General features: G+C 45.0%; 1 protein-coding gene across 2 annotated transcripts in view; it reads right to left on the bottom strand.

The window, feature by feature from the left end:
* Positions 1 to 9,283, bottom strand: part of rnf152 (ring finger protein 152) — a 45,848-nt gene extending 36,565 nt beyond the window's left edge. The window contains exon 1 of one of the 2 annotated variants that reach the window (XM_076761645.1): positions 8,922 to 9,283. The gene's annotated coding sequence lies outside the window, so the exon portion shown is untranslated. Of the gene's footprint in view, positions 1 to 8,691; positions 8,766 to 8,921 lie in introns of those variants that run through there. The other variant, XM_076761646.1, reaches the window with a different exon arrangement.
* Positions 9,284 to 14,499: the final 5,216 nt, after the last annotated feature.

Below are 14,499 nucleotides of genomic sequence, written 5' to 3'. Positions count from 1 at the left end.
CTGGCGTGCCCACAGACCGTGCTGATTTCAAGAGGCCTGCAGCAAGGTCTTTCACGTAATTGCACACTCGTGTAATGATGCTCGAGCATTTTTTTCGACATGTTTTCTAATCGCACATCCATAACTTCTATTAGAGTGCTCTAATGCACCGAAGGAACAAAACGGACGAGAAGGAGCCTTTTTCAACGGCAGACATGTTGACATGTCGAAGCAGGAAAACCACAGCTGGACCCACTGACGGCAACAGCAGCTGCATTCCATTTAGTGTGCCAGTTTTGGGTGTTTGCACGCAGACCGGTGTGACTTACTGATACACTTTAATGGAAACGCAGCCATTTTAGACTGTCTGTCAAACTGAAAAAACAATTGTTAGACCTCACTTTGCTCTCTGGGAAACACAGATTTTTACTTATTCATTTTTTATACACATGTTTCTTCACAAACAATCACTTTATTGAGAAGATAACAATGACATTTAACAATAACGAAAGGAATTGTCAGTTGCAGCCCTGGTGTACGGACTAAAAATAAACCTGCAGCGGTTTTGATAACTGGTGATTCATTATCAGGCACAAATATTTGATGCTTCCAGCCCCTCACATGTGATGACTTGCTGCTTTTCTCTGCTTTATATGAATGTAAACTGAATATCTTTGGGTTTTGGACAGTTTGTTGCGCAAAAAAGACATTTTAATGAGCAGTTTTCTCAATTTCTGGCATTTTCTCAACAAAAAAATACACAGATTAATCTGTAACAGACATCATTTTTAGTTGCAGCCCTGCTGATGCAACAAAGTCCATGTTCAACCTTCAGCTTCCCTTGTTTAAGAGTCATTGTAAAGGATGATAACAATAATAATAATAATGCAACCCTGCTGCTGTCATCACAGAAGTCGCGCAAACAGCTGCCCATGCATCCAGCGGGGCTGCTGGAGGCTGCATGACATCCCTAAATTGACTGTACGGGGAGACGGACTTACCTCCAACAGCCTCATTTTAAACAGACTCGGCTGGTTGCAATTTCCCACATTGAAGCAGAGATGAATGCCACATAAAGGCGCCTGCATTATGTGTAAACTGCAGTGTCCACAGATATCAGCCAGCCCACATTCTGTCAGTGTCATGTCGGGAGTGAAACCCCTCTGCACAGCCAAGTTTTCTTCTTCTCATCAACTTAATGGATTGTGAAAGCAAGGTAAATGATTTTCCTCTGACAGAGGATGCATTAGCCTTCACTATTCGTCACCATTTACAATCCATCCTGCAAACGAAAATAACGGCATCTATCATCGGAGGAGACACCCGCAAAACAACGGGAACACCGGGGGGAACGTGATTGATTCAAATTGGATCCTTTTCAGGAATCCCGGGCAGGAGAGGAGGCGAGCGGAGCCAGACGCCACAGGTTCATGGCTTTCCCCGAAAAGACAAACTTTAAAGACAGTCATTAAGGATAGATGGACGAGGCAGCGCTGGGTGTATCAATGCGCCTGCATGTATGCAAGGAGCCTCATTTCAGATAGAGCGGCTAAACAAATGGAGTGTCAGGCAGCAGCGAAGAGGAGCACACCAGTATCTGCTCACAAGCCCACTGCACACAATCCAAAGCTTGATATCAGGAGCCTAAAACACAATGATAGCTGCATTAAATAACACGTCTAGTGATGTGTGCAATTCTCTGAAAGAGGCTCAATTTGTGGATAACCTTGGAGGTCTAACACTGCCAGTTACTTCTGTCATCTTCCCTCAATTGCCACTTTAAACCTCATCCTCTTCTCATCTCTTCCTCTTCTCTGCTGTTTCCCTTTTTTATGGCAAATTAAATTTACCCAAGCAATGCAGGCCTGTATTTCAGTCTGCCCATTCATTCAGCGCCTCCTTCTGCTGAGGAGAACCCCCCCCCGCGCCCGCTGCCAACACACACACACACACACACACACACACACACACACACACACACACACACACAGGCAGATACTGAGACCTTACCTCATTACAGAAGGTCAACACTGGCACCCCATCAATTGTCAGGAAGCTCTCAAAAAGAGCTTGAAATTGATTCATCACCGACGGCTCTCAGAGGGGATCATGTGGCAAACATTATGAATGAAAATGCACAGACGAAGTGCGAGGAGGAGGAGGAGGAGGAGGAGGAGAGATGAAGGCCCCTGCGGAGAGCTCAACACTCATGGGAAGCATGAGCTAAAATATGCTTCAATATAATTCAATATCACGATAATGAGACTAATGTTAATCCGGGATTACAGCTATTACAGCTAAATCATCCTGAGCAGTGAAAGTGATTTTGAGAAAAAAACAACTTTTTGTCGCTATCATAAACTTCCCTTCACTGAGCAGATCTACGTATGCACGTCACAATCAAAAAATATATTTACATTAAGCAATTTTATCTAACTCTTCCTACTGTTCAAAGCTGCATTTCAATCAGCAGATGAAACTTCATGTGTTTTTGAATTGGCACCGTTTGTGATGCTGCAGCACGTTTCTCCTGATGGAAATGTTTTGGGCTTTTGCAGTGTGTTTGCCCTTATCAGCCACCGTAGAAATGGACATTAAATGCCTGTAGGAGTGTGATACAGATAAAGTCATTTATCGCGGTGTGTTCAGGGGTGAAATTACCACACACAAACGTCTGTTTTGTTCCTCATCAGGTGAAGGAAATATCTGAAGGTACTATGAAAAGGTACTTTGAGCAGCACGGCTCATTGATTTCTGCACACAACTGTTTGATAAACTCAGAGATATTAAAATGAAGAACTCATCTCTAAATTTACATACTATCATATCAACTATCCCAAACTGCCTGTTTGGCAATCGGATCATTTAAATCCTAAAAGAGTCGCAACTGGAAACTGAGAACATTTGACACCGATTAATGACTCACATATCAAATGTCAGTTAACGTTCTCTCTTTGTTGATCCAGTGGATCTGAGGTTTAACGAAGTCGGCAAAAGCATTAAGATCGAGATTATGGTTCGAAAATGACACAGAAACGCTCATCAGATTTTGAGGGTCAATGACTGAAGTTCAACAGCTGTATATCAACATAAAAAAACACCAAATATCATCAACAAACTGCTTCATCTTGATACACCTCGAGCCGGTTCAGACTGTTCATAACGGCGGCCCTCGATCCAAACACAGCGTTGTCTGTTGATACTGGACGGTGCAGCAAAGTCAGTGAAAGTATTTGTTTTCTTTAGGTTGCACACAAGTAAACAAGCTGTCTGAACAAGCGTCTCAGTGTTTCCTGTCACTTCCTGTTTTGGTTTGCTAGACCTGGCCACTTCCTCCCCTGAACCCTTATCTTTGCACAGAGAGCGGCCCGTGCTGCAGACAGAGATTGTGAAATTAAAACCTGGTATTAACACGGCAGGAAGTGCACACTCTCCGTCTTGTTGCTCTGCGATGAAAACAGCAGTGTCACAGAGATGTGGCTGCGAAATAAAGCATTGCCACATCAGGAGAGCAGGTTACTACATTTCGTTTCTGTCCTTCCGATTGAGTCAGAAAACTCCGACACGACATTAAAACTAAATCATGCATTCTGTGCATGTTATTCCAACAGTGCGGCAAACCCTTTGTCGTGCATTGAAAAACAACCCAGAGGATGCTAAAGCTTCAAAATTCTCAAGCTCACCTACTGCAACAATGTGAAGGAGACAAAAAGAGTCTGTGGGCTCTGGGCGGAGGGAAAAAACTGAATTAATATGGTAAAACTCCTGACACAAATTACCCAAGATCCCGTAAAGGCCGCTCTCTCCCAACAGATGGGAACCAATTAGCCACCTGACTCCCAGAAAACACTTGGGCAGCCGTGTGAAGCCAAGATGCAAATGAAGCAGAGGGGAAGGTGGGAGCGGACCTGCCGATGTCTTGGGAGAGGAGAAATTAATGGAGGAGACAGCGGAGGTGCCGTTTTGGAAAATGGAGAGAGAATAAAGTGGGAAATGATGTATGGAGGGCACACGGAGCCGGACTGAAGGTTCCTCCAGAGGTTACAGAAACAACGAACGAGGGCAAAAATATCTGTTGATGGAGAACGTCGTCTAATCCTACAGGCGGCGAATCCTCCATCAGGCGCCATCAACATCAGCTCGACGTATTCAATTTGAGGCTAACATGAAATCATTGATCTAGTTAATGAACATCTTGTCACGTTTATTTAACCGATGCACTGACTAGACCACAGGGCTGCAGAGCATCACAACTTTCAATCACAACGTTGAGGATAAAAAGCCAGTTAAACCAGCTGTGCTCCTGTCGACCAGTTCTCCAGAACATAAAGCTGCTGGTTTCAAGAACTATTAAAAAGTTCAGGCACTAAGCTTCCACTCAAGCTTTAACCTGACTATGTTCTTTGTTTTTGTTGTTTTTGGTTAAGCACAAAGTGTAAAATGTCCACATCCCTGAAACTGAGTTACTGAGCTACCTGCCAAAAAAGCAGGCTAACATCTATAAAGCTAGCTACATTAGCAGTCTGGAGCTGTAACAGTCACATAATCTAGCTAGCAAGGATAGCTGCAAAAACATTCTCAGTGTTTTGTGCTAATTAGTGAATGTTAGCATGCTAACACAGTAAACTAAGATGGCAAACATGGTAAACTTTATACCTAAACATCAGCATGTTAGCGTTGTCATTGTGAGCATGTTAGCATGCTTCCATTAGCATTCAGTTTAAAGTGCCACAGTGCCTGAACACAGTCTCACAGAGCCTCCTGGACTCTCTGACATACAGTTTGCATATTGACAGACTTGGAACTTAGTCTTCTCCATTAGATTAGAAATATGAATCATCCCCAAGCATGAAAACATCTAAATTCTACTTCTGTCCAAATCACACAAGACATCCATCAACTTATTTAAAAGCAATAAAATCACCAGAATTGGAGAAACAGCGATGAACGATTCAAAACCTGCAAGGGACTAAAAAATAAGATGCCGGTTTCATTTTGACACCGAATGAAGCGGCAACCTTTTTGGACGCCAAACACCTGGCATCAGACTTCTAATATCTCACATCCCTCCCAAGTAAAGAAGGAGAAAAAACACTGGAATAAGATGCCAGGACAAGTTACGCTCCCGGACAATTTCAAAGCTCTGGACGCGTCTGAAGCGCCGTCCCGCAGCAGATTCAAAGGGACTGTTTGCCTTCATTCTCTCCGACTGCTCACACAAGGCGGCTGTTAGATAAAGCCAAGTAAATATTGGTAAGTGTGGGTGATATAAGGTGACGTATTCCCCCGGAGATTTAGTCGCTCCGGCCGAATTCTACAACTCTGCATAATGTGGCGTTCGTCCAGTGAGTGCATGCAAATAAAAACAGGGCAGGGATATTACACTGTTCCTTAAACCTCAGTCATTCAATGACAATATGTGACCAAAAGTGTATGGACACTCGGCACATTCCTCCCACGTGATTGTGGAGCATCCAATTCCAAGATAATTGCCATTTATCTGCTGGTTTCAGGCTTTCCACCAGATGTTTGGTTCCCCAGCTGCAGGGATTTGCTCCCATTCAGCCACAAGAGCATTAGACATGTCCAGCACTGATGATGGGTGATAAGGTCTGGCTCACAGTTGGTGTTCCAGTTTATCCCCAAGGTGTTGGATGAGGTCAGAGCTGTCGAGTTCTTCCACATGAAACTGGAAAAACCATTTCTTTAAGGGGCTGCTTCGTGCACGGGGGCTTTATCGTGTTAAAACAGGAAAGGGACAATCACACACTGGTACCACAAAATTGGAAACACACTATTGTCGAGAATATAATTGTATGTCGTAGCGTTAATCTTCTCTTAATTGGAAAAACAGCTCTAGGCCAGAAGTACAGCCTGTCCACATACTTTTGGCCATATACCTTCTCTCATTCATGCTGAGGGTTTTGAGGGCGTTGGAGCCTCTCCAAGCATGTCTAAGCTGGTTGCCAATCAATCGCTGTTCTACATCTTCAAAATGACCAAATGCAACAACAGAATCCAAAGTATTGACCCTGAAAAGGTTGGATTTGTGGCAGGCCGTCATTGGATGGTGGTACTTTTGCAGACATTCATGATGTTTTGATCACCACTGTAGAACATACAAATGAACGTCCTTATCTTCTTTCAACAACTTGAGCAAATTAAACTTCTGCGTCTGAATAACTGAGATAACTTTCCTTTGCAGCTCCGGACCTTTGCTCTTTCTCGTGATGCCCTCCAGTTTTCCTTAAAACAAAGACTGCAGTGTTTTAGTGAAATGCCTCACCAGCTTTTACTGTGAGCCCGAATCTGCGAGAGGTTTAATGAAACACTGATTTAGTTTGGTTTATTCGTGCAGGTGAGAAAGATGCCATTTGGACTCTGAGAGTGTGAGTCATCATTCAAGAATTAGGAGCAATAACAAACAAGGATTTATGGGTAAAATCCAGGACACAGTATAAACACACTAATAGTCCAGTCAAATCCATCACGTTTCCCTCAAAGCGCAGAGTGCGATCAGATCGGTTTGGACTGACCCGTCTGCCGCTGCCAAACGCTCTAACCTGGCAGGTTGACATGTCCGACTCCGTCCAATAAATAAGCAACTTATGAATTCATGTGACTGTTGTTTAGAGGACTCAGCCGGTGTGAACTTCAGCGAGACAAAAACAAAAAGGCAGCAATGTAAACCTTCCCAGAACAGCTTGATCCAAAGCATGTAAACTGTTTAAATGTGTACCTGGACGTGGAGATTTTGTATGGAAGGACAACGCTGTGGCGGCGTGATTACACAGGCTGAACTCTTTGTTCTCCTGCATCCTTGTCATTGCTGCCGTAACATGTGGACTTGTTTGCACTTGTTACTACATCGTCTCCTCGTGAGTCAGCGACGCTGCTCAGTTACTACACTTGACAAACGCAGTAAATACCATGAACATGTTGACATTAATGATGTGATTGTTTCACTGAAAAACAAGATTTCAACTACTGAAACCAGGCAAAGGTTTGCAGCACTGAAGCACAATATCAGCTGACGTGATAAAGGCCTTAAAGGGGCGTTCTAGTGATTTCTTCTCCCATAACTTGACTTAGAAGACACAGATTTAAGACAACAATGGTCAGAACTGATGGATAATAAGCTCTGAAATCCTGATTTTTAGCCAGCAAAGCTACAAAAACCCTTAATCCTACATTTCCCACCATGCAGCTGACCAGCTTCTTGTGAGTTTCCGAGCCGGAGCTGAGATAATACAGACGGAGCAGCACCCCCCATGAGGAGTAAAGTGATTTTGATGTGAAAAAAATTGGCAGCATGCTCCTTTAAACTGGGTCCTGCTTTATGACCTGACACGCTGCATATTCCCAAACTGACCTGTGTTTCATAAAATTCTCTTACAGCATGGTCAGGCAGTGTCCCAGAATAGACACCAGAGCAGAGGGAGCTGAGGGGAAATAAGGAGCCAGCAGCTAATTTTTGCCTCAAGGCCCCCAGGCAGGTTTATCTGGCCACGATCACAATGTTCAAATTCCTTGTTTTGTCCAAACAACACACCAGACCACAGGGTGTATCCTGTTAACAACAGCATGCAACAGAGGAAGGAGACAATGCCTGTCAATGTTTCCTATCAATTGATTAATCGGCTGATCTGAACACACTTTGTTGCACTGTCATGTTGTGCACAAGCTAAATAAATCCACAGCAGGCACCATCCTGAAGGCTGCTGCCGAGAGCCCGGACAGGAGAGGTGATAAGCTGCCGTCCATACAGCTGTGAGCACACATATGGCCGTAAATAACCCACCTGATAGACTTTAATCTCCAAAACAAACCGCAGGACACGACTCACAAAAGGTTTACGGCTCGCAGAGCAAGAAATCACACTGACATAAACTCTCGTTCTAACACAGTAATCCTGCAGGCAATTAAGTTAGCCCAGAATTAAGTAAGAGTTGACACATCCTAAATGTTGGATGAAGTCCAGCAGCAGCAAATCAGGCTTTAAAAAATAAAGCAGGGGGATTACAAGGTTTTCAAATTCATGGAGGAAGAGGAAGACCTACATACAAATGTAATGAGAAACGAAGAACGCAGCATTCAGCCCAGTTAACTGCCAACAGAATGCAGCTTCAGAAAACTATCTCATATCTTGTTGAAAATCCTCCTCATCTCACCCTCCTTTTTTTGTATTTTACAAAAAGCTGCAACCATCAGGCTGAACACGGACGGCCTGTGGCACAGCTGGAGCGCTAATCCTGCATCTGAAGACACACCAAAGGAGAGGAAACTCACATTTCATCGTCCCTCCGCTCCACTGTGACTGACAGCAGAGATGCTTTTGATGAATAAAACTCAGCTTTCAGTCTGACACCAAAAAACTGATGGTCACTGAAGGAGGTGGCCGCACGAAAAAAAAGCACAAATTCCTGTTTGCAGAATAAAGCCAAAAGTTTAGAGGTTTTAAAGCAGAGCCAATCACTGGAACAATGGGCGACGATGACATTAGTGCAACTGGAAAAACCTCCCTGTGAGCTGTGAGGTGGAGGTGCAGGAATCCGGATAACAACACAAAGGACGTCTGATAGTGAAACAACAAACAGAACACACTGATTCACATCAAGCAGTACAAATGTCTGCAGCGCAGGGGGCGTCAGGTGAGAAAGGAGTGGGAGAAAATCACAAGTTTACCAAAACACAATTAACGTCTATTCTTACTCGCTCATGAATCCCCGTGTTGCGTGACGGACTGAAGCCAGCGCACATGCAGAAGTGTGCAGACACAAAGCCGAAGAGGAGGGATGCTGCTCCCACCTCTCAGGGCAGAGACAAAGCAGTCCTCCCCTCGGAAACAACTTTGTTGCGTTTCCTCAACGCTCCGAAGCCCCTCAGCCAGACTCCATTCAAAAAACCATCATTTTTAAGAAGAGGGCAAATCTGGAGCTCACCTCTGTTAGTTCCTGTGTGGGATCGCAGCTGCAGTGTCCGTGTCCGTCTGCGCTCCGCCGCTCGTTTAATCGGGGCAGCGGCAGCGGTGGCGAAATTGTTGATGCGCGCTTCGCCTTGTTTGGTGGGCGGCGTGGCTGCTCGCTGTTTTCTTCCTCGGTTTCAAACCAGCAGAAAACAGAGAAAAGCCCTCCCACTCCCTCCACTGGCGCTGTGCTGGCTCAGCCTCCCTCTGAACGCGGATACGCCCTCTCACCGGAGGAGACGGGAGGAAACGCGGAGACGCATGTCGGAGGCTTCAGGTGGAGGGGAGCCGTGTCACCGCAGGATGGGCTGTGATGTGATGTCTGGCCGGCGGTGAGCAGCCAGAGCAGGCAGACGGGAGTCCTGCTGCACCGCTGCGCTCCGCTGGCTCTGACTGCACTGCAAAAAATGTCCATCCTGACATGGCTTTGTGGTCTCTGGCACTGAGTTAAAGTGGCGACAGAGGCGCGCACGGGGGGGGGGGGGGGGGCAGCCTGCCCTCTGAGCTGGCTGCCACTCATGTTTGTGCCCTGATGAAGCACCTTCACCCTAATGTGAAAGAGGTGCCATGTGAGGCCTTCTTACCGCCCCTCTTATTACCCAAGTACCTTCCTGTCCCCCAGCTGTCTCTCTGATTGGTCTAATGTCCTTCCTTTCAGTCCTCACTAAAATGCTGCTGTGGTGGGTCTAAGTGTCCCTGTGGTCAGCTCAAATGTGCCTTTATTCACCCAAGTGCCTGTCCTCTTGCTATAATGTCCCTCTGATTTGGTCCAATCATCCCTTTTGATCAGCTCAGTCGCCCCCGCTGGTTGTCCCTTTGGCCGGCCTAAATGGCCTTTTGGTCACCAGTTGTGTTTTCAGTCTCTACAATACCCCGCTGCGTGGTTCAATTATCCCTTCTGATCAGCTCAAATGCCCCCACTGGTTGACCTAGATGCCCGGCTGGTTGGCCTGAATGGCCCTTTGGACACCCAGGCGTCTTTCTTGTCATGCAGTTGTCCCTCTGATCCACCCAAATGTCCCTCTGGCCACTCCCCTCTGGTGACCCAATGGCGCCTCTGGTTGCCAATATTTCTTTCTGGTAAAAACAAATGCCCCTCCAGTCAGCCAAAATGGCCTGTCAATCACCCAAGTGCCCCTCTGATTGGCCCAAATGCCCCCCAGTTGGATGGTGGTTCACAGACTGAGGGAGAGTCCTGCTTTGACTTCCTGTGTGTCTTTGAGGAGGCTCGTGTCACAGCGGCACATTAAGAAAAATGGTGAACGCTAACGAGCTAATTAAACACACTTTAAATGATGCATTAATTAAAGGAGCTGCAGAAAGCATTTGTATGTTAACACGTTGAAGCTGTCTTCAAACGGTCCGTGAAGAAAGTTATGAAGAAACTCACCGATGAGGGAGAACGTAAAAGTTAAGAAACTACAAGATTAATGCACGAAGTGTTTTTGATTTTTGCCACATTTTGGACTAAATCACGTGACCTCGTCCTGATTACAACTAAAACATTTGCTGAACGTGTTGCATCATGTGCAGATTTCAGCCTTGTCTCTTAAAAAAAAAGTGAAATTCTGCCTGCAGAATGAAACAAATACACTTCCTTTCACTGGATTTTGCATATTTGAGGACTGCACAGAACACTGCAGTGTGAGAGGTCGCTTTATGCATTTTAGCTAATTTGGAATAAGTATCAGAGCTGCATTAACGAGGCCAAAATTTAAGCTCAAACTTGACAAAGTGACATTGCAGTGCCAGGTAGCTCCACCTCGGTAGCAAAAAATTTGCCTTTAAGCAATTTCAGCTTTAATGACCTTTTAAGATTGATATTTTTTGCAGTGCGTGGCTGCTCAGAAGGCTCTCTAAAGAAATGGGGAAGTGTTTCCTCCCTGAGAAGTCAAGTTAGGACAGATTGTCCTTATTTGGGCTGATTATCACTCAGGCGTGGACGAGGGCTTCTGTGTTTTAGTCTTGAGGTGTATAAACCCGTCACTTTAAAACATAAAGGCACTCTGTGAGTAAATTGAAAGGATGCTATTTAATAAAATTGACTCAACAAGAGGAGAATATTCCCTCTTCCTCTTAAGGAGATAAAAAATCACGGTAAACTCGGTATTAATTCTCTCTTGAGCACCACAGACACAGTCTAACTGTTCCTCAGAGAGCTTACAGGAGTATTATAACGATCCTCTGTCGGTGACGGAGCTCTGATTTGCTCTAAAAATGATTTCACCACCATCAGACTTGAACGCTATAATTAAATGTGGTGACCAGAGTATAATTAAAAGTGGTGCCAATTCCATTTTGCAGCACGATAACTCACAATTTCGGGTTAAATTATTAAAAAGGAACCCAGAGGATGCGTTTAACAAGATGCTATATTTATATACGTGTGTGTGTGTTTGAATATGTTAGAAGCCACCTGGGCTGCAGGCCTGAGCCTCGCTCCCTCTGGAGCTCGCTGACAGTATCGCCGCAGCGTAAGCAGCCTTTGATATATTTGCTTTAATTATGGAGGATAATGAATTTAAATTTGAGATGCATCAAGGCTCTGAAATGGCAAGCCCCCCCTGGAGCCCGTAAATGCCTGATACTGCTTCAGGCTCCGGGAGAGTTTGGGAAATCTTATACAAGATTGAGTTGATTAAAATAGATAGGCCTCTGAAATGCTAATGTTGACTTTTGGTGCCTAAATCTGGCTGCAGCCCACGGGACACGCCGAGCTGCAGCGGCCCACCGGTTCACTGCTTGGAGAGACGCTCTTCCAGAGAGAGTAGCGCTAACCTTTAGCTTCAGATAAACGCTGCACATTTCGCTCCTCAGTCACAAACCAGCAAATTGTGCTTCTGAGACCAATCAAATGGAACAAAAACCAAAAAAATAAATAAACATTCGCTTCATTCTGTCGGAGAGCAGCGAAGCTTTAATCTGCCTCAATTTCTCACCCTTTGTTTCACAAAGAATTATCCGAAGCGTGAGTTCTGCTCTCAGTCGACATCCATATTCGCTCCGTCCGCCCACGTGTAGCCGAGCCGCTGGCAATTAATTAAAGCAACCACATGCACCGCTCAGCCAGCTTGTCAGGCCTGCCAGTCATCAGAGCGCCGTGACAATGATCTGACCATCACCGGCTTAATTGGCATTCGGAGGACATCCTCTCCTCCTCACTGTAGGCTAAATAAACACACAGGCAGGCAGGATGCAACCTTCAGTCCTCGTTTCTCTTGATCAATAACCCCGCAACATCGCATCTGACAGGGAGTAACAGCTGCAGGAGCATTCTTCAACCTCCGTGTGATATGTTGACTGAGCAGGTTTGTACTTTTACCCACACTGACAGCAGAGGAGCTGCAGAGATCAATTAGAAACCTCTGCTGAAGGACAGTCTGGGAGTTTGAATTCAAAGGAACCGTCTCGTAGAGCGGGTCGGCCTGCCTGGTTTTATACCTCGGTGTGCAGTCTGAAGGTAGCTGACTTGTGAGATTTGCCTCGTTTAGCTTAATTATTTGCAAGATCAAGTTGCAGTTTGATCCATAACAGCTTCAGGACCTCTGGGGTAGCTCGTAGGGTGCTTTCCATTCAGCTAATCACCCTCCCGTCCTTGCTCCTCCATCCTCCGGCACGTGACCCGGATGCTGATCGAAGCGTCTTGGAGGAGACGAAGCGCTCCGGGCAAGAAAACCACAGGTGTATCTCATGCAGGAGTTTTTTGTTTTTGTGTAACCAGATGGCAACAGGCCTACTTTCAGAATCAGCTGACCCGATGGGGCAGCAGAAGGAGCGGCCACCTGCCGTGGAAGAGGAGATCTGGCAAACAGAAACAACGTTTGCTCATAAAGTGAAAATGTTTTCTGAATCAGTGAGTCCTGAAACACTTGTCTATTTTTGCTTTTAGCCAAAAAGCTCCTCTTTTCCTTTTCTTTTTGTTCCAAGCATCTTGGCTCATTTAGGAAAACCGAGGTCCAAATATTTGTCCTGTACAGCTTCACAGTCGCAGTTATTATTAGTCCGACGATATCAGCCCACTACTGCGCCTTTAAGCTCTCAAGAGCAACGAATGTATTTTATTCAGCGCAGTTAGAGCTTATTTAACTGCTCCCTCACACTCGTTCTGTGATCAATCAATATTAACTGTGTATCGGTGTATTTTCTGTGCCAACATTTAGGTTTCAAAACACAGGCAGCAGGTGTTTTTCTCTTTTAAACTGTATTATTTCTGCACATTATGGGACAGTTTAGATGCTGAGCGTCATGAGAAGTTGTTGTCTGCTCAGAATGAGACTGCAGGGAGGAAGGAATCATGACAATTAGTGTTCATATCGGTGACACGATTCATGTCCAACATCATCTCTTTCTTTCATGCATAGTTCTGTCGTATCATTTGAATATTTCTGCTGTGTTTTTGGGTCGTGGTGGAGTCACCGCTGTCGGTGTCTCAGCTGTGAATGTGTTGTTATTTTCACGTTAGCCTGTTCATATGGTGTGTGAGTGCTTCTGTACATGCTGTAGGACACCTTATATGAAAGAGGACATCCTGCCTGTTTTCCTCCCACCTGTGACACCGTTTCCAGATATGAATGGAGGAGAATGTCAGTGTGGATGGGACATTCTTTGCCTTAGTGCTTACAAAAAGTTACCTTTAGCGTAGGCAGAAAACCAGCCGGGTTCCTCTTTTCTTCCTGCTGTTTGTTGTGTATCAGCCTGCTCTGTATCCGTGCTGTAAAACATTTCATCTTGCACGTCTTTTCTGTTATTATCTTGCTGTGTCGCTGTCATGTCGGCTTCAATATCCTCACCGATGCTGCTGCACAGAGGTGAATTTGTTTGTGTAAAACTTATTGTCCAATTAGAGACAAGAACTTTTTATTGCATGAAATGAAGTTAAATCCTGAAAACAGACCAGGAGGAATGGCTGAGTACGGAGAAAAGAGAAAGAAGAGAACTGTTTTGAGGTACTCATGCCAATAAGCATGTTAGCGGTTAGCTTGCCAGCTTCTGTAGATTAGCAGTCCATCCTGTCAGTTTTCACTTCATCAAAGCTCTTCACATATTTCTTAAAGATTAATTTTGCTTCTTTCTCACCAGAGATTTAGACCCTACACTTTTCACTCCATGTCAGTTGTCACCATAACAGTATATCCACCATAGCTGAGATCTGCTAACACGTTAGCATCGCGAAAATCAGATGCTCCACGCAGGTTTTGAACAAACTCCCAAATTAGCCAAACGTCCTTTGAAGAGAAAACAGAAAATTATCACCCATTTATCACTCTGAAGCTGGAGCCACTTAGCTTAGCATGGCTATTACCTGGCCAGAGGTGAACTAGAGGAGACAGGGCCTACAGGAAGTCACTGCATCTGGACAAGAACTGGTCTGCAAGACTATCCCCCTTAAAACCATAGCTTGTAGATTTATGGTTTGCATACAGACTAAACAAATAAGATATAAGTAAAGTATAAGTTCCACTGGCTGCATTGGTTTCTTCCTGCCTGCCAAGTCTGAGTCACGTCCACCTTTCCCTTCTTCTGTGGATGTTTATTTACTCACACATATGTGAGCA

The sequence above is a fragment of the Chaetodon auriga genome, chromosome 21 (assembly GCF_051107435.1).
Source record: "Chaetodon auriga isolate fChaAug3 chromosome 21, fChaAug3.hap1, whole genome shotgun sequence".
Classification (NCBI taxonomy): Eukaryota; Metazoa; Chordata; class Actinopteri; order Chaetodontiformes; family Chaetodontidae; genus Chaetodon; species Chaetodon auriga.
This window is presented reverse-complemented; position numbering and strand designations above follow the sequence as displayed.